General features: G+C 39.7%; 1 protein-coding gene across 1 annotated transcript in view; it reads right to left on the minus strand.

Annotated features, from left to right (window-relative positions):
- LOC149563117 (protein N-terminal asparagine amidohydrolase-like) overlaps positions 1–20,476 on the minus strand; it is a 171,737-nt gene that overhangs the window by 133,091 nt on the left and 18,170 nt on the right. The window lies entirely within an intron of this gene.

A 20,476-nucleotide genomic window follows, 5' to 3' on the forward strand; every position in this document is an offset into this window, starting at 1 on the left:
CTTTGCATGAAATTATAATGACTAACCATCTTACCATTTCGCAAGATTATAACAAACTTAACTATCAACTAACTTCATGTTAACCTCAACAGCTATATTTAAATTAGGTCAAAATTTGGGACGAGGCCCCAATTTTTCAAAAATTGGGGCCTCCATTTGTAAAACCTTTAAGGTTTTATCTTAGTGATTAGTAGTGTACTTTAGGTGTTTGCATATATTGCAGCACTAATGATGGTGATCACTATTATCAAAAACTTGTTTTCTTCAGCAAAATAATATGTCAATAGGGACAAGTTCACTTTGACTAATTGACAAATCCCCAGGAAAGGTTAAGTTTCATGGAAGCCAAGATTTTAGGGCTTGATGATAGGCAAAGTGAACAAGATCCCTCAGAAATGGTTGTGGATGTAGAGGCATAAGTAAAAGACAAGGACTGAACAAGGACATCTAGCATTTCAGATGATAGTGTTAGGCATCATGAAGCACAAATGAACATGCATTTCTCAATACAACAAGTATAGATAAAAGATGAGGGCAGGGGACTAAGAACATACTTCTGCATATATTGATTGTTCACTGTTTCTAATAAACATATATTCTATATGATAGTTGCATAAATACAAGGCTATGGTAATCTGTAGGCATTGCATAAAAGAGCATCTAGTATAACAGTATCATAATTTATATACCTATACAATGGCACATATGCTTGTACGCATAAAATATGAGTTTTCAGAAACAGTTAAAGGATCTCTAAAATAATGGTCTTAGAACATTTGGGTCCCTTTGAATCATGCCATACTGATGCATTATTATTAAAGGAGTCTAAAAGATGACCCTAAATTCCCAAATCAGGAACACATGATGTCGTGCGGTGAAGATACAAAGTGTCTTTGACAATGATATCAATGCATGGAGAATATATAGACGCATATGAGTCTGAGGCGTAATTGTGTCACAAACAAATTGCTTCATGTTAGTTGAGTGTTTCTGTGTGAGCCTACAAATATCTTCTTCATCCACCAAAATGGAGTGCAAAGAAATGACCAGGTGGCTGGACAGTTATCACTCAGGAAAATCCACAATGGCAAGTTTTCTTAAATAGGAAATTGGAGGAAGTATCGATAAGGTATAGAAGAGAATGTTTTTTGAAGCCAAACTTGGAGACAAAAGCAGCAATTATTCTGGAACTTCATACACCTATTGTAGGTCCGTTTGGATGACACACATCATGGGGAGATATAGCTCCTTCAAACAGATACTTGTTGCAAGAAGAGTCCCAATACGATGAAGGTGTCTTGCCGTTTGAGGAAACATATTTGCCACCATCTGCTGTGTTCCACAATTATGCCCAAAATCTGGTCAACTACGCCAAGCATGTTGTTGATTGTGAAGTTAATGGTCTTCGCCAAATGGGATTTGCAGTATCATCAGAGTTGCCTAATATTAGAGGTTTGAATAAGATTTTGTGTATGGTAAAGGCTCTACAATGAAAATCTCCAAAATTCGATACACGTCATTAGCAATGGAAGACCAGTAGTAGTTTTACAAGCGTTCAAATACAAAGGATACAAATTTGTGTTAGATTCCAAGGTGGAGCATCCACATCAAGTCAAGGGAAGATAAGATAATAATATTAATGTCCAACATATAAAAAACCACAAGGGTTAATGGGACTGAGCATACAAACAAAACAGCCAGCAAAAGCAGGAGCACCAACCAGTGACTGAGAAGAAACAAAACTAGAAAACTCCAAGGTAAGGACTAAGGATCCTTCCTCGGTACAAAGAAATCAGTCACAAAAGGATATAACCGTGGATAATTCAAAGTCATGGATCGTCACCGAGAACCACTGGAGGAGTGTTGCTACCTTGAAAGACTAGTACAATGTCTGACCGATCTAGAGGGAATGATGTTGGATGGCCTTTTCACACCCCGTGGTGGAGACAAGGGTGGAGAAAAAGGCGGTGATGAGCTGGTCTAAGATATGGCTCTCAGGTGTGATTGACTGCAGGGTATGCTTATGAAGTTGAGTGGCTTCCTAAAGATAAAGTGCAAGACATCGCTAGTCAACATAGCTGAAGAATGTTGAAAGAGAGAAACAATCTCTGAATAAACAATAAAATCTCCCTCTGATCTCGTAGTAGATAGGACAACGAAATATGAAGTGGGTCTCAGTCTCAACCTCTACCAAAGTACACAGTCTACAAATCCGATCTTCTCTAGCCATATGGTGATCAATCCGAACTCAAAGACGACGAGAGCCAACTCTGAAGGAGCCCAATGAGAATCACAAGGTGTGACAACAACGTTGATAAAGATAAGCAAGACGCACAATAATACCATTCTGAATCTCAAGAAAATTATCTGTATAAAAGGCCATCTTAGGACGTAATCCACCAAGAGGATTACTCCAAGTAGTGATAATGTACTGTCTATAGATATCCTGTCTAACATACTCGTTCAACTCCTGATGAGAGGGGAGGAGATGAGCAGGAGCATCAAGCGAGAAATGGTATGGAGGAAGACTATCAATGTCAATCCTGATCGAACTCAACAAAGAGGTGGCCTAGGCATACCAACAACGAGATCTAGTACTAGTGTTGGATCTCATAATTTGAACTGAAAAACAATATGCCAGATAAGGGTATCTATGTTGGTCGGCATCAAAATCCATAAATCCATGAAGCTGATGGAGAAACCAGATCAAGTCAAAAATGGCCACAAGTTTGAAAGGATGAGCTCCAAACTCGGCTAAGACAATGTTGTGGGGGGTGACTCTGTGACATATAATGATGCACCATAGAAGCAACATCTGAACATGCTCAATAAAGGCCCAATTAGAAGCAAGAAGAGAAGGCCTCCAAATTACAGAGCCATAAAGAATGGTCGGTCTAACCAATGAATCCAAGAGGGACAGCTTGGACAAAATGTTCTAAAAATGATGTCTGAAACACTGCCTTTCAAGCATGGCCAAAGAACCCATACCCTTACTAATTTTGGACTGAATAGCCAGTCTCAAACTGAAGCGAGGTCTCGAAAACTTTACCCCGAGATATGTGTAAGAAGAAGTTATCTCAATCTCTTGCCCCTAAAAAAAGAAATGAAGATGAGAGGTCTTTAAGCAGTTAAAGATCATAACACAAGTCTTAGCCAGATTGAGTATGAGTTGACACTGATCACAAAAAGAAGCCAGACCATCAAGGAGTCTCTGTAAACTGTCAAGAGAAGAGGCCAAGAGAACAACATCATCAGCAAAAAGGAGAATGGAGATCAAAACCTAATGCAAATAACACTTGTCACCAGGATGTGAGAAGTTCACAAGGAAATCCTCAAGCTTGTCAATATACAATTTGAATAGAGTAGGAGAAAGAAGGCAACACTACTTCACCCTAATGGTGCTCTGAATCGGAATAGAAAAGCCCTCAGGAGTCCTCGGTCTACTAGTCACCTTCTCCTCCAATCTCATAATAGCAATCAACAGCATATCTAAGATCTCAATCTCTCTAAGTCTCTGAAATAAGGCAATCTAAGGAACATAATCAAATGCCTTACGGAAATCCACAAAATAGCAGTAGACTTTATTAGAGCGATACCTGGCCACCTCAATAATAGCCCTCATCGTAAAGATGTGATCCATAGTCTGATAGTCAGCACAAAAACCGGTCTACCCTTTAGCCCTACAACCTCTCTTGTCAAGCTCTCTAGATAACATGGTGTTCAAAGCAGTGGCATAAAGTTTAGCAAAAGTATGCCCAATCATGATAGTCCTGTAGTTACTTGGGTTCAAAGCAAGCTTAGACTTATGAATAGGATAGATCACATGTCGTGACCAACTCTCAGGAAACCCAGTACAAACCACTATGTTAAAGAGTGTAGGAATGTAGGACCCAAGGACTAAAGCACCAAGTTTGAAAAGTTCTGCTTGGAAACCATCCTCATCCACAGCTCTACTGCATCTCATGCATCTAATAGCCTCAAAGATACTGGAGGGGGTGAACAAATGAGAATAAGGAGGTGGAATGGAATGAAGAGGTGGCTAACTGGGTATGTCATAAAGTGTAATGGTGTGGGAGGTCAAAGAGTGGAAGTCAAAGATGGAGTGCAGGGGGGACACTGAGGGAAAAAAGTATGCCAAAAGATCTGGGGATTTTGAATAAGCGTGGAGCAAAGGGATCTGCAATGAGAAGAAGAAAAAGAACGCTTCTTGTGGCAAAGCAAACGGAGATAAGATAAATGTAGGCAGGTGAAGACAGGGGAGTGAGTCTCAAAGGCAAAGCGAATAGAGCGATGAAAAGCTTTACACACAGCATCAAACCATTTATTCATAGGACAAGTATTCTGACGCCTAGGCCTGAGAGAGGGAGGGGAGCGATGAGGAAAAGAAAGGAAAGCGAGCTCCCGCATGGCAGAAGCAAGAAGATCAAACATGGCAGAGGCTTCATGCTAATCACTAAAACAAGTTGGTGTCAGTAGTCTCTTAAGATGGTAGGAAAAAAGCTCACCATCACCCTCGGAATAGCAGAAGCGAGTAGGGATACAAGCAATGTCCGACAGGGATGGCTAAAAATAAGGCGATAGACGGGATGAAAAGCGGATGACAATGCTAAAAAGAGCATGGTCAGCAAAGGGGAGACAAGAAATGGTGAAATGGTGAATGGAGGGAAGGAAGAAGAGGTGATGACATAGTCCACAACACTAGCACCACCATAGTGAGGCCAACAGGTAAAGAGATCAGAGCCCAAGAGAAATGATGAACTGTTCAGAATTAACAAACTAGAAGACTCGCATAGCTAGAGGAGGTGACCACCATAGCCAGAGAGAGGTCCAGAGGCATCATCCAAGGTGCACTGAAGTCCCATACTAGTCAGATCTATCTCAGAAGTGCAGATCGAATTAGAGCCATGGTCATGTATAGGAGGCTAGAGATTCCTAGTTCATGCGTTGAAGTCCCCAAGAATAATGATATCACCCAAGGAAGCAAACTATGAGATGCTCTCCTGAAAGTCACCAAAAAGATCCCCATCCTTAGCGTCATTTATCGCATATGGAGAAGAGGTTGGTGGAAAATAGCATACAGCAAGAAAGATGTCCCTCTCTCGGTGATTCCCATGCCCAATACAAACCCACATAAATTTGGCAAAGGCATCAAAGTAAACCACTGATGTAAATCTGAATATATCATCAATGATCAAACAAGCAACACTTCTGGACCCATGGACCCCACCAGAAGTATAGACCTCTATTTTGCAAACTGACAGCCACTGGTAACCAAGGTATCCTAGAAGAGGGCGCATGGGACTCTCGTGAGCCTCAGTGACGGCCACAATATCAACGAATTCCACCACATCGTGAAAAAGACACCGCAATGACCATAAAGAGCCATTACCATTCCAGCAATTGACAAGAAGAGAAGGGGATTTCCTCTTGTCAAACTACTGTCGAAACCCTCATGCAGTTTTGGAGGTCATCCTCACTACCCACCCTGTAGGAGGAGAATCACGAACAACTGCTCTAAGATTCCTAATGACAACCCACTTTCGAGCCCGCCTAGCCTCTGCCCCAATTCCCTGTGCATGTTTTAGCTCTGTAACCTATGCTTTCATGAGATCTTCATCAAGATAAATTTTTGAGGGAGAGAGAACAATTTTCTATTCGCTCTAAGGACACGAAGCCTATCAGAGAAAGAGAAAACCCTGATGAAAAGAGTATCTCTCATACCAAACCAACACTTATCTAAAGTGATATCGGATATACCGAGTTAGTCGGAGAGGAAAGAATGTCCAGCAGCACTAGGGTCAGCAATGGGTGAGAGACCAAAAACACGCAAATTGAGCTCACGTACACGACGTACTCACTCATCATCAATCTTTCCCTGTGCAATCTTATCTAAGCTCAGTCGGGGTGCAATAGTATCTATGTTGGTAGAGCGAGGGTCCCATGATTTCACCTTCTGTTCGGTTTCAGCAATCAGAGAAGAGTGTATTGTAGCCATTTCAGTTTGTTGTTCCTTGATTTTTTCTATCCCATCAATTTGTTCAATAACAAATTCAACATTGGATTTTAAACCTGATGTTTAAAAAATGAAGGTATCTGAAAATTGTTTGATATTCGAGGTGTTCAATTTTGTAGACATTTTGATCTCTAAGATTTCGATTGTGAGTGCAGCAACCTGATCTCTAAGCAAAGCATTATCATTCTCCAACTTCATTACACGATCACATAACCTCTGGTAGGTCAAAAGTTTATGTTGTGGAGGACAACAATCCCCTGTGGTCATTGCAGCCACCAATTGATCCAAAAATCAAAACCAATCACCACCCAAAACATGTATGCCCTAGACGTATCCATAGACGCCAGCAAAATAGATACCCGATGTGAGGCAATAACATCAAAGCAATGTGAGGCAAAAGAACCTGCACGCAGTAGTAGGAGATGTAAAACCTAACAAAGCACAACAAAGTAAAAGAACGTTGGTAGAAGGTGATAAAAACCCGTGAAAATCACAGGTAGAAACCACCAGCAGTAAGAGAAACCAGATCACAGGAGTATCCCGATGCACATAGAAACACCACAAGACCGATGTAGAGCAGATGTCAGTAACCTAATGTGTGAAGAACAGTTTGGGCACTTCGCATGTGAAGTCCAAGCTCTAGTCGCGCAAGAGAAGACAAGAACGACAGAGAAAAAAGATAGCTAAGGTCAAATGATGGGACACGGAGGGCACATGAACACGAACACAGAAGATCAAAGGAGGAGCCATATGGATAGGACGACAAAGGGCAATCGACAACAGGAAGCAAACTTAGCATTGCGAGAGTCAACCTTCGTTAGTAAAGATGCTAATAAAACTGATTTGTTAAATCAAAGGGTATAATTTATTTTTAAAAGAGAGTACCTCTTAAGTTTTAAAGGTCACACTTTCTATTGGAGAAGATATAAAAATGGCAAAAGTATTCAATAAGAGACATATTCATAAAGACATTCAAAAGAAGTATTCTATATTCATTTGTACGGAGGGATAATATGCTTAAATATGACTTTATAATGTAAATTCAAATATTTTATTTTAATAATGAAATAAATGTCCTTTGTTTATTTTTATTAAAGGCATGGAGATTTAAACTACAGTTGATTCATCCTTTATAATCATCTTTAAATTCCATAAACAATTTATGTCAGACAAGTGGACGTGGTCATCTATGGCATTTTAAACTTGATCATCGCAAATATTGTGAAATATTTTATTATTTCTAAATCTGTGTCCAGTCTATCTCCCCGACCTTAGGAGTTAAAGAGCAATCTGAACTAGTTTAGAATTGCGTATATATGCTTGATCCATCGCGTCTTGATTATTAAACTATTTATAGTTTATATGCATAAAACATTATTAAGTTGAATGTTATAATCTTCATTGTAGTTGACTCTGTTGCCCAAATAAGCTAAAGCACTGGTCTTTTTATCACTAAAGTATTGGATCTATATTTGAAGTCCGAAAATCTATAACTTCCTTCTTACAAACCTTAAAACCAATATTAAACCTTATACAAAACATTTAATTATTTCAAAAACTCAGCATTTACTTTCATTTTGATCGAGTTTGAGGACCTTGCTAGTCGGAGAACTCGCAAAACTTAAATTCACTATAGAAAAGCCTTGAACCATGCAGTCAGCATTTGAGGTGAAGGTCTACCACCTGGGTGTAGTGGAGCCTAAAGTGCAGGGGAATCAAGGTGATTCTCATTCATTGGCCAGAACCGATTGTGGAATCCTAGATGAATCCTATTTCATTCTTGTTGATGTCAATTCAAGATGAGTTCTATGATTTGAAGTATTTGTGGATACAATTTTCTTCATGAGGGCTCACAAGAATCTATCACTTCCTGACAAATAACCATGCCCAAGAACCCACCTCTAATGAATCTGATGTTCAAAAAGGTGCAGCATTAGAATTGAGAGTAGAAAAATGAATTGTCTATGACAATTGTAAGCACATAGCAAGCAATTCTTTGCAGGAATTATCCAACAATACATTTCAATACAAGCACACCCCACCAAGGCGTTTTAGCCTAGAGGAATCAAAAAGCTATTCACTGAAGAGCTTTCTAAATTTCAATTTTATACATTCACTCTTCCTGAAATGTTTTATATTGTTTGCTCATACCTTTGTGCCTTAAATGATTTGCTTCTGTATAATTACAAATACCTACAGCTGAGTTAGTGCAATCTTCGAAGGATATTACTATCACAGACAATCTTTTCTTCGCTTTTCTTTTAAATTAAATTGAGAGAATCTATTAGGACCCTCCCCCACTCTAAGAAAGAAATAAAATACACAGACGATAAGGAAAAAACTTGGACTACAAAGAAGGCCCATAGATCAATGAAAGAATTGACAAACAATTGCTACTAATCAGAAAATTGGAGCTCACAGATTCAACCACCACTTTACCATAAAAAGAGATGTCAAATGAACCAGTCTTGAGCTGCGAGGTTCTTTCTCCCTTTTTGGGATAGAAGGGCCTCCATTGTCTACTGTAAGCCCTCATCAACTGTATTTAGAGCTTCAACACACAATCTCTCAGATTCCTTGATGTCTACCAGCAGTCCTAAAATTTAGTTTAGTTTCTTAAATTATGTTTGAAAAAAGGTGAGAGTTTTGAGGAAGTAGAAGAAGATCCTTCTCTTCCTCGGTTTCTTTCTCTAACAATTCATCTGGAAACTGCAGCTCCTGTCCATCATTCTTTACTACAGTTGTGGATTCACTGTTACGTGGATCTGTAAAAGGGAACTCAACTTAATCAGAACATTCATTGCTGGGGACTTTCTATAATTGTTTGATCAACTTGAAGAGAGGCAACCAACAAGGGGAGGCTTTTGGTTATTCCTCACAAAATCAGCAATATGTTTGCTGTCTTTAGGGATCCATTTTTGCCAGCAAAAAGTGCAAAAACCTATTTTTGTCTTAGTATGGTAACCCACCAGTTTCTGCCCTATATGTTATACACCGTAAGTAACAGAAACATAATTCTTCAAAGTATGAAGAGTAGTAAATGGGTTTAGACAAATCCATAAATCTCACAAATCTCTGCTGAGAACTGAGTGGCAGATTGAAATTGCAAACAAATGAAGCTTCTTTCTAAAACCAAGGTAAGGAACAGCAACATTGTGACAAAGCGAATTAATCCATTGAAGAATCTTCAAAAGAAGGTCTCCTCCCGATAAATATTCATCTAAATATCTTCCAATATATTTTATTCACAATTGAGTGCAATCATCTTCAAGGAAGAACTCCAGAAGCAAATCAGAAGCAATAAGGTGGGCATCCACTAAAAACAGGAAACTGTGTGAAGCCATTTTCAAGCATCACCAAAAGGTGCATTAAGTGGAGAAAATAAGTTACGTATCCCTCTTTTGAATCTCTAAACCAGCCAATTCCTCGCAAACCTCAAGCTTCACTGACTGCAGAGATAAATGAGATATCTGATATTGATGAATTAGAAATATGAAAAGGATTTGTGGCATTTTTGTAATTCCTGTAATTCAGAAGACTTGCTAAACAACCAACGGCCAAGACAACAGACATGGGTATGGGTTTGAGGTTGGTGAAAGAATGTAACTGGCCCACTGACCCTTCAAAATCCTACATATTGTTCCTTCTCCTTCTGAAGCTCAATGCACTTTTCACAGACTGACCTGCTACACAACTTTTGCCTCAGGTTTGCTAGTATTAGAGCCTATGAGATCCGGGGAGAGTAGGGCAGACAATAGTGGTGCCAAGACAAGAAGCCGTTGAAAAGAAGGTTGCAAAGGAAAGGAAAGTAGGTGGGTGATGTTATGTCGAAGAGGAAACTGCTGCACAAGTTCATTGTCATCTGGGTCTGTCAGCATACATAATATACTGCTCTACTTCTCCGTGGAAGATCACAGAGTCCTTACATGCATTAACTCTGAATAATATTGAGAATTTTTGGGTTGTTCCAGGCTTTTTCAATGTGCGTGGCTCTGAAGACACAAAGTTGTAGGCGATTAGAGAATTTGTGGGCAGTGGAAGAAGCTGATGATGTGGCGCCTTCTCTTATAACTTTTGAAGCAGGAGTTTGGAGTTTGTTCCGATGCAATGTCCCCACAAACAATTTACTTGATTTCCCATGTGATGGAGATGGGGTTTGCATGGTCTGTAAGGTGGTTCTAACCAATTGCGATTGGTGCTGTGCAATAGCTATGTCAGCCCATGGCATATGTAGTGCTTGAATCTCCTTTGATGGTTGTTCCTGATGGTGATTGTTTCTGCCCCAATTGTTCCATCACCAACCACAAAGACCAACAGTGCCCCTGCGGTGTTAAATCTTTTTCTGGTGTAGGTTTGAATCTGACCTGGTCATTGGGCTTGTTCACATGTTTGTTACATTAGTGTTAATTGTCATTGCATAACAAGTGTTTGCGAAAATGGCAGCAGGACGGAAGAGAGCATCAAGGATAGAAATGAACCATTAGAGAAGGCAGAGTACTACTGGGAAATTGTGGATGTGTAAAGATCTTAAAGGCTCTTGAAGGCTTTTATAACGAAGATCAAAAGTCAGATAGGGAGCATACTATATTTTTGCAGCGAAGGTGGGCTGGTAATTTGCTTCTGAAGAAGTTGTCGGCGGTTGTGAGAGCAGAGGATATGCCAAGTGATGTTAATAAGGCAATGAGGATGCTTACCAGAGAGTGAAAGATGTCGTATCAGTGCTTCCCGAGCATCCCGAGAGAAGAAATGGCAGGGAATTTCACAGTAGAGGAAGCCTCCTGAGTGCAGAAAGGGTTTAAGGATTAAGCATTTATTTTGTTTCTGTAAGAGTGCCATGACTTTCAGGAACCTTTCCCAATGGCTCTTCTGCTTGCAGTATTCGAAACTCTGACCTGCTGTGTCTCCTGCTTTGGTGGAGCAGCAATGTTAGGAACAAGATGTGACAGTAGCATCTGGTAGGAGGAATAGGAAGAGTAAAAGGGGAAAGAGGCATCCTTAGCAACAGAATGTGTGTGGATGATTTTAAAGATTGATGACTTTGTGACTGTAGGATGGTGTTTGCAGCATATGGTTACATGAATGGAGGTTATGTTGGTGGCCTGGCTATTGGGAGTTATGAGAGCTTCTCAAAACCTACACAGAGATGTTGGATTTCTTCCTAATTTTGTAAGGTATGGAATGATTGCAGCTGTAAGATATATTAAGTGTGGAGTTGATGTTCTTGAACAAGAGTACTCGTAGTTTGGCAATTCAGGTATGTTGTTTTGATTCTTTAAGTCTACAGGTTATTCTTAGAGGGTGGATAATTAGGGTTTCCCCTAGACTTGTAGCATGCTTATCATGATACCATGAATAGCTTGGTGTCACACTTGAGCAGGAGTTTTTGTGGTAGTACAAATTTTGTTCTCATGAGATGATTCCCTTCATGTCATTGGAGATGTTTGTTATTGATGCAGGAGCATCCTAGATGTAAAGGAAATCTTGCATCACCCAAAAATATTATCTGATTTGTCTTGTCAATAAGGGCTATTTTAGTGCAGAGTTGTTATTTTTGGAAGTTTACCATTTTTAGTTAGTCGTTGGCGCTCAAAATGTACTAATTTCTTTCCTAGAGGTTCACTTAGATTTATCAACCTGCCAATAAAGTTTTATTGCAAAATCAAGTCTACTTTTGAAGATATTGAAAAATTTTGATATTGGCAACAAGGTACAGAAACTTTGAATTTGGTTTTGGAGGCTCTAGAGGCTCCAAATGTTTACCGTATAGGGTAAATGGATACTTATTGCATGTAGTACAATGAGATATAACACAGAACAGATATTTTAGTCATATAGACATATTGTCAATCCAAGTACAATGCTTACAATGATAATGATTATGATGATCTCAATATTCCCTACGAAAGATGTACATATACTTTCCCGAAGGGGTGACTCAACGGTCATGCACCCTTTCGGATACAATTCTACCGGTCGGCTACAATACTTTTTACCAATAACATCATCCCCCCCAAAAGTAAAGTCGTCTCCAAACAACAATTACAAAATGTCCAAGACAGATTAACAAAATTAAATAAATTAACTGGGAGATCTTTTTCTATCACATCACATTCACATTCCTCCCGTGCCTGCACCAAACTAGTCTCCAAAAACACGTTGCATCTATAGCCTTTGCTAACACAATACTCTCCCCCTAGCCAATCTAACCTTGATAGCCACCCATGCCACCTTCTCTGCTTCCAACTCCTGGGTACGCTGAGCCAAGTGTCGCTAAACTGCCTCCAACTGGGTGGTCAACTCCTCCCGAGCTCTCTATGCATCAACCACAACAGCCTCGAGTCTAACAAACACCTAGTCTGAGTGCCTCAGAGCGTAGCACCCCTCTTGAAAGGCTTGCTCCAATGCTCTCTCCACCTCAAGCATACAGACACTCCATGCCTACAACAGCTCCAGGTCTCATCAACTAGTTACACTTCCCAAGACTGATAACTGAACTGATCGGGGAACACAAAAGTCCATGGATCACACCATTTTTGTGATTTTCTTCCAATCCTATACTCTTTCTGCCAACCGCTTATGTTTTACTATCTGTTTATGTCTTTCCCTTCCCTTCGATACCATACATTATTCATTGTGAACTGTTTTGATTTGTCGTCGTTTTTTTTTTTTTTTTTTTTTTTAAGAACCTTCTTATTATACTCTGGCATGCTGTAATTATAGCCCTGTTTCCCTGAGACCAATGGTCGTACAGTCTAATTCCTTTTAACTGCTTGTCGTTCGGTGATGTTTCCTACCTCAAAATGAACTGTACGATATTCTCCCCCTAAGGGTCATATAGACCACATTATTTTTCTCCAAGAGTCCATACAGTATTCTCTATTCTTATGCTCAAGCCGTACGGTGTTACTCTCTCAACTGTACGGTGTTGTCCTCAATTGGGATGTTCCTGCTTTTGCAAGTCCGTACAATGCAGTAGTATGATGTGTGGCCTTCTCTTCTTCAGTCGTACAGTGTCAACTTTGAATGGTGGTTGTACAGTATCTTTAAATTGCTGCTAGAAACCTTGAATTAGCTTTTCCTTTGGCTGTACGAGTTGCTTCTCTCTGGTTGTACGGCTGACCTCTGTTACTTTTATTGTGCGGTGTGCCCTCCCTCAGCCTTTCACACAGTGTTCTTATATGAAGGTCATACAGTGCTCCTCTAATGTTTCTCTTATACCGTACAATGGCCATGGGGTGACTTTTCTTGGTGTCCGTACGTTACCTTTTCCCCTCAACTGCTAGACATACAATAACAGTATCCTTACATTTCTTTAGACCGTACGACATATTAAAGTTCTATGCTTCTTTCTTCCAAGCCGTATGGTGTTGGTATCTATGCACGCTATTCTCCAGACCGTACAGTGTTTTATGTCTTGCTACCTTCCCACTACCGTACAGTGCTTTGCCTTGCTCCTTTGTACCATACAGTGTATTCCTTATACCCATTCAATGCCCTTCTCATTAATCAAGACCGTACAGTGTCATTTTGTTCCCAATTAGTGGTTGTACAATGGTTTTATAGCCTTCAACTCACTATTATTTTGTATCTTGTTGTTGCTCTATTCTTCTATTATACTTTTATCTTTGATTTCTTATTTACACATTCTAATTATTTATATTTACATATATACATCATTTATTTATTATTTCTATATTCTCTCAGTTGTTCACCCGCGGAGGCACGTTATTTCTTTCATGGTAGACTTTCAATTTTGACCCATTTACTACATCGAGCACTTCCTTCCCGTCGAGCGTCCATAAATTTATTGCTCCATTATCGCCCGCTTCGCGAATTTTGTATGGCCCGACCCATTTCACTTTAAATTTTCCTTGTCTAATCTCATTACACCCATTATACTTTAAAACTAATTGGTCAGGTTGAAATTTGTTCAACTTCAAGTGCTTATCATGTCATGTCTTTGGCCTATTCTGTGTAACTTTTGTGGCCCATTGTGTCCGCAATCATCACTCATCAAGTTTATTTAAATTATAAAGTCTTTCCCTCAGGCTTTCCATATCTCCTAGCTTGTTTTCGATCGTGATTCTTAAACTTGGTACCATGAATTTCATCAACTGCCACTCCTTGCCGTCAATAACTGTATTCTTGATTCTAGAACCTTCACTTCGTACTACTGGAATTTTTATTAAGCCCTTCATTTTTGTTTCCTGTATAGATCGTACAATGTGTTTTCCTTATTGCCAGCACCTTTCTACTAAATCCATGGTGCAGTGTAACCTTTTCTTTCCGTACGGTCTATTCACCGTGTACCATTAGGTGGAATCTTTCCTTTTGCTAGGTTCGTACAGTATGTTCTTCCTCTTGTATTGGTCGTACGATATGTTCTTTCCTTCAGCGTCAGCCATAACCACCTTTCTTTCTTTCACTTCTCTATATTCCTTCGAACATTCATTTTCCTCTCCTTTATTACCTTCATCGACTCCTAACATATTACAACTCTGAAAGAGCTTGTAGTCCTCCATCTGCCAATGGAGTAGGTTGTTCACCACGTCCAGGTCATCATCATTAGACCCTCCTTCCAATCTCAATATTCCCTCTTCGTCAGGTTCCGTTCTTTTCTTCCCCTCGTCATCCCCTCTGCCTTCGCCTTTGGAATCTGTGTAATGACCCTCTCTATAAAGGCCACAGAAACCCTCAAACTGAACTTAGGAATTTTGTCAAACACTTGGCGTGTAACAGTAACAATATTCAGAATATGGTAATTTCAGATTTGATACTTTCAGAATATAATCACAGAATTACAATATATATAAAGCCTTTGAACGATATTTCAATTACAATGCAATAAATTCTGAAATTATTTTATTACCAATTCTGGACTGATTATTACAATGACTGTATGACAGCAAATTTACCCAAAAATTGACATATATTTCAGAATGCAAGAACCTGGTTTGAAGAACTATGGAAGAACACCACGTTTTGTTGCAGATCGTTGATGAAGACCTCCAACCGCACCCCCAAACTGTCCTTAATTTGCTGCTGCTGCCCAAACTAGCAGGGCCGTACCAGGCCGTACCTGTACGGCTGCTGAAATAAAATAATATTAGGGTTTTGGGACCCCCAAATGCAAGGAAAATGGGCGCCTAGGGTTAGGTAGTAACCCTGTAAAACCATAAAAAATAACTCCAAGGGGTTGAGGAGATATGAGCAATTATGTGGTTCCGAACCCTGCTTTGCCAATTCTGAAAATGCACTTATTCTGTCTTCAAACTCTTGTCAAATGCTTCTCCAATGATAGGGCAAATCTGAAATCCTTATTCCAACCAAAAACAAACCCTAACAACGAATTCTCAATAAGCTCCAATGAGATGGCTGAATACCAACTCCAATTATGCAACAATTCAGGTGATATTTCACAACCTCAAAGTCGCCAATCCAAGGGAGTGATTCGTTCCCAAAGATCGAATAATTTGCAGATCCAAAGTCCACAAATGTCTTCACAATGAAGAAGTAGAAGAGTTCTCCAATCCAAGCATGTCCAAATGAGAGGCCCAGCCCTCTATTTATTCACTTTTCTAAGAAGTTGCTAGAACTTCTAGAAACATCCTTTATAATTTCTCATTATAATGCACTTTTTTTATAATAAAGTAATTTTATAAAATAAAAAGTGCAACTCAAATTAAAATTATAACATGTGGGCCCCCAATATCACATAATGATAAAATATAACCTCTTAACACTTCTTCAAGAGCAAGATATGACTATCTGATCCGCAGAATTGACTCTCTTTCCACACCATTTGCCTACGAGAGTCTGGAATAGGCAAATCCATGATCAATGCCATGTCGAACTAAAGAGGGGACATTACAATCTGACGAGGCTGCCTCCTCACCTACCATCTCTATGTGTAAGTCAATTACCAATCTCTGGCCTCCGCCTTCTGTGGGCAGGGTATTCAAGTTCCAATCATGTTTCACCTCCGCCTGTACCAACTAGCCCCATCCGAGGATGGCATCATACCTTTTTCTTTTTAATACGATGACCATGAAATCCAATAAGAACGGCTGCGTTTCGATGGTTATAGGCTGCTCCATCAAGGTCCCTAAAGGCTTGATTCTATGTTGATCGACAATGAGTAGTTGAAATGTAGGTGGCCACAACATAAGTTGATCCCACTTTTTCCATATATCCTCTAGTAGTACGTTTACTCCTAACCCTCTGTCTATGATTGTGTCCGTGAGTACGGTTCGCAAGATACCCATCTATACTACTACCAAATGTCTTCCCGTAGTGAGTGCCAGTAGCATTGGGTCCGTTGCAATCATTCCGCTGCCATTCTTTCCTGTCTCTTCCGTTGCTTTCGGGAGTGGTGTCATGTTCAGTATCGTCGTTCGTAATTGAGGCATTATAAAAAGGTCATTTAGTTCCGTAGGAACTTCCATTTGCATTACCTGCCTTATAATATTTTGTTCTGCCATGTTCCTCTTCGAGGTGCTGGCAATGTCTTTTGTTTGTGACTTCTCGGCTTCCATTTGTTTTTCCAATTCCACTCACACTTGCTACAACCTCTTCTTTTCTTCCTCTGCATTTGGGTACATTGTCTTTTTGCTTTTTCGCGAGTAATGGCTAGTGTCTCCTTATCGCATGTTTCAATGCTTAACAAGTTCACCCCTTGCTTAGGACATTTTGAATCCTCCTGGTCTCCCAAACCACACCCTCTACATAACAATTGCAATGTTTCCTTCATGGTATATTCTCTAGCGAAGTGCCCCCAGAGGTTGCATGCACGACATTGTATTATCAGCCATCCACTCGAATCGTACTGTATCCGACTTCGGCCTCCATTATTGTTATTGTTACCGCCTCATCCGTGCTAGTTATTGTTACAATACCCTCCTAAGATTGTGTCATTGTTCGTGTTCATTCCTGCTTCTGCAGTGGACACTTCCTGCGTCAGTAACACTTGCCGATGTCCTTTTGTCTTCATATTGAACGGGCATTCCTTTGTGGAATGTCCCACAATTTGGCAAATATCGCAAAATTATTTTTACAAGCAGGAGCCTTTTGTGTGGCCCTCCTTACAGTTCGTACACCACAATTCCCTTTTCACCGAGTCAAGATTCTTTTCTAGATTTTTGAACTCCATCATCTGTAATATATCCTTCTACAATGCTCCAACCTTCTTACTGGACTCTTCGTTGATGTTGCTACTTTCAGAAGATGAATCGTCTGAGTCGGACAATTTGTGTTTCTTCTTTTTTCTCATTTTTTGTTCACTCACCAGATCCATCGCCCGATTATACGCATCTATGTACGATGCTAGAGGTACAATTTTCATCTTTTTCTTCAATGTCGGCCGTAGCCCTTCAACAAACCATCTTTTCTTTAATCTGTCCACTGGTTGACTTTCCATTTTCCCCACCAACTCCTTCAGCCTTCTTGCATATACTCGGATTGTTTCGTTCTTCCCCTGTTTCGTACTGTATATTTCCACTACTATTTCGTTATCATCCCTCAGTAGTCAGAATTCTACTATGAATTATTTCTTGACGTTTGGCCATGTAGTTAATTTCTGAGGATTGGCATCCAAAAACCAATCCATCGCTACACCCTGTAGGGTCACCAAAAACTACCGGATCCAGTCATCTTGGTCTGTTACGTCGTTCTCCATCCAGTTTTACAATGTCTGATTGGATCGGTCATCCCATCATCATTGAACTTTGGCAATTTTTCCTTTGGACCTTCCATTGCTACTTTCTTATGATTCTGTGGTACTTATTGTGTATCCGCACTACTCTAAACACCCACGTTGTTCTGAGTACCCGTGTGGTTCTAAGCACCTGTGTTGTTTGGAGCACCGCGTTGTTCAACACAATCGTGTTACTTCGGACAACTGCCCTACTTTGAACAACCACGTTACCCAGTGTGAAAAGATTTTCCTCAAGTGAAGTTGTTCGATTCTCTACCTGTATCCATGCATCGAGTGTATCGGAAATGAAGAGTTCACTCCACGCTCATGCTCCTTCGGCACTTCGAGTCGTACGAGTTACTTCGCTTCCATTTGGATTCTCTACCCTCCGTGTATACCTCCTCCCTTGTCTCTTCCGACAAATTCAATCCCTATCAAGTTTCTTCGAGCAATTCCTCGACACTCCTCAGTCTACTAGCTGAATGCACTACCTTCGTCTGTGCTCCACGCCTTCAGTGTCCGTTGGTAAGTTGCTAAAACTTGTCTGTGCTCTACCTGTTGTGCTAAAATCAATACTTCCCATGCTATATATCTCATCCTCATCTTTTATCTTATTCCTGTCTTTATTAAGCAAATTCGGCATTAATCTTCATAACACTTCCTTTGTTCCAGGTTCGACTAACAACGATGCTAAATGTTTACCGTACAGGGTAAATGGATACTTATCGCATGTAGTATAGTAAGATATAACACAAAACAGATATGTTATTCATATACACAATATGCACTCCAAGTACAATGCTTACAATGATAATGATTATGATGAACTCAATAGTCCCTACGAACGATGTACATTGACTTTCTCGAAGGGGTTACTCAACCGTCACACACCCTTTCGGATACAATTCTATCCGTTGGCTATAATACTTTTTACCGACCACCGAAAAGGGGTCAACCCTCGACTAACTAAAGCTGGTGCAAGCTAAGCATTGTAGAGCACTTCGTGCCATTTTCAAAATGGGTTCATAATAGCTAATTCAAGCAAATGGCGATGAGTTATAGTCTCCAAAAGTTGCACTACCTAAAATAGTAGAAAATAAAATTCTTTCAAAATTTCTTTTGAGTTCCGAAAGTTGTTGGGCCCTATTCTAATGCAATAAAATATGAATAATAATATCTTAGGGATGGTCGGTCTTAAGGTTTAAGGTTAAAATTTCTAGAACACTCTTCGGTGGTTAAAAGTTGCCTATCTAATGAAGGCTTGTAGGGTTATCTAGAACAGTTCTTGGGGAATGTATATAGCAGATGTGGCTTGTGGCTTGCAGAATATTGCAAGGAAAATGCCCATGTGGCTGTGCATGTCATATTTCTGAATGTTGTAATTCCATTTTATTGGAGATAATAGAAATGCAACCTATTGTTCTTGCAAATTGTCTTTATTTCTCTATTATGTTGTGTGTGTATTTGTGTTAATATGGGGAATACCCTTCATCATTTATTGTGCCATAGTGAACTCTTGATTCTAGATTAGAGTGGTGGCATGATATAGGTTCTCTTGATAGGTTATGTCTTCAGAGTATGCGATCTTCCTTTGTGGAGATTTTAGATTATGCTGTCATGTTGTGTCCTAGGTATGCAAACATGTAGTGGGAGTTTTTGACAGTGATATTGAGTTCATTGGTCATTCATTGGTTTGGACTTTGGAGAGCTTCATGATGGTACACTGTTGTGTTTTGAAGCTTAGTATGTATTGATCATAGTGGTTTTCGTGAGGTTGGATTTCTCTTGGGATAAGAGAACATTTGTTGTGATGGTTTCTCTTTAGAGGTTTCAGCAAGAATGCTGAGGAGCTTACACCTAATGATGGATGTGAGTTCATTGTAGAGCTAAAGGAGATTGTTCTTGGAGAAAGTCACTATGACTTGGTGTATACTGGAGGAGCATTCTCACTCCCCACTCTTGGTCTACTTGGCAGATTTATCTTCTAGTAAGCAATGTTGATTGGATTGATTCCTAGTTTCAGAATGTTTTGAGTTTGATCTTCCTTGATTGGAGAGGTTTACATCCATATTGGTTGCGTGTTCATTTGGGGACGAAAAGGAGATCATAATTGGCATAGCTTAGCACTTGGTGGTGTTAGAGGATGAGATATGGTTTCCCCGAGTCTCTTGGTCTATTCACTGGAGGACTTGGAAGAAGTGAAGTGAGATCTGCAGTGAGAGATTTGCCGCAGGTCAGATGCAATTTGCAGATCATGTGATTAGATAATTGCCGCTTTAGTGTCATTGTCCTCACTCGCACACTGCCATCTAAGTGACCTATTATCCCAAACAGTCTTTGGGCAACATTAAGCTATGAATTTGACTGGCAGAATCTGTCTTACAGACTACTACAATAAAACCTTAAGTCCTTGGAGAGTTATATTAAGATTTAATTAATTTAGGTTCTAAGCTAGAAACCTACCCAGCTAATCTGAGAAAATTATATGATGAAGCAAACCTAAATTCAAATAGTGATGGGATGAGTAAGTCCCTGCGAAGTTCCAGTTAACCTCCTGTGGTCTGTGCTTAACTTCTACAAATATTGTTTAAAATATTAAGCGTAAAATAGATCATAAATTGATAAGATGAGATGCTTTGTTTTATTTGAATGGAAAATATGATTTTTAACGTCTATAGGATTAAAGATAGTCAGGACGGCAGGATCTTATTTATTTTAATTTGAAATGCTAAGTTTCCATAATTCAATCTAAATGCTTAAAGAGTTCAATT

The sequence above is a fragment of the Cupressus sempervirens genome, chromosome 4 (genome assembly GCF_028749045.1).
Source record: "Cupressus sempervirens isolate cs-2001-9-10 chromosome 4, ASM2874904v1, whole genome shotgun sequence".
Lineage (NCBI taxonomy): Eukaryota > Viridiplantae > Streptophyta > Pinopsida > Cupressales > Cupressaceae > Cupressus > Cupressus sempervirens.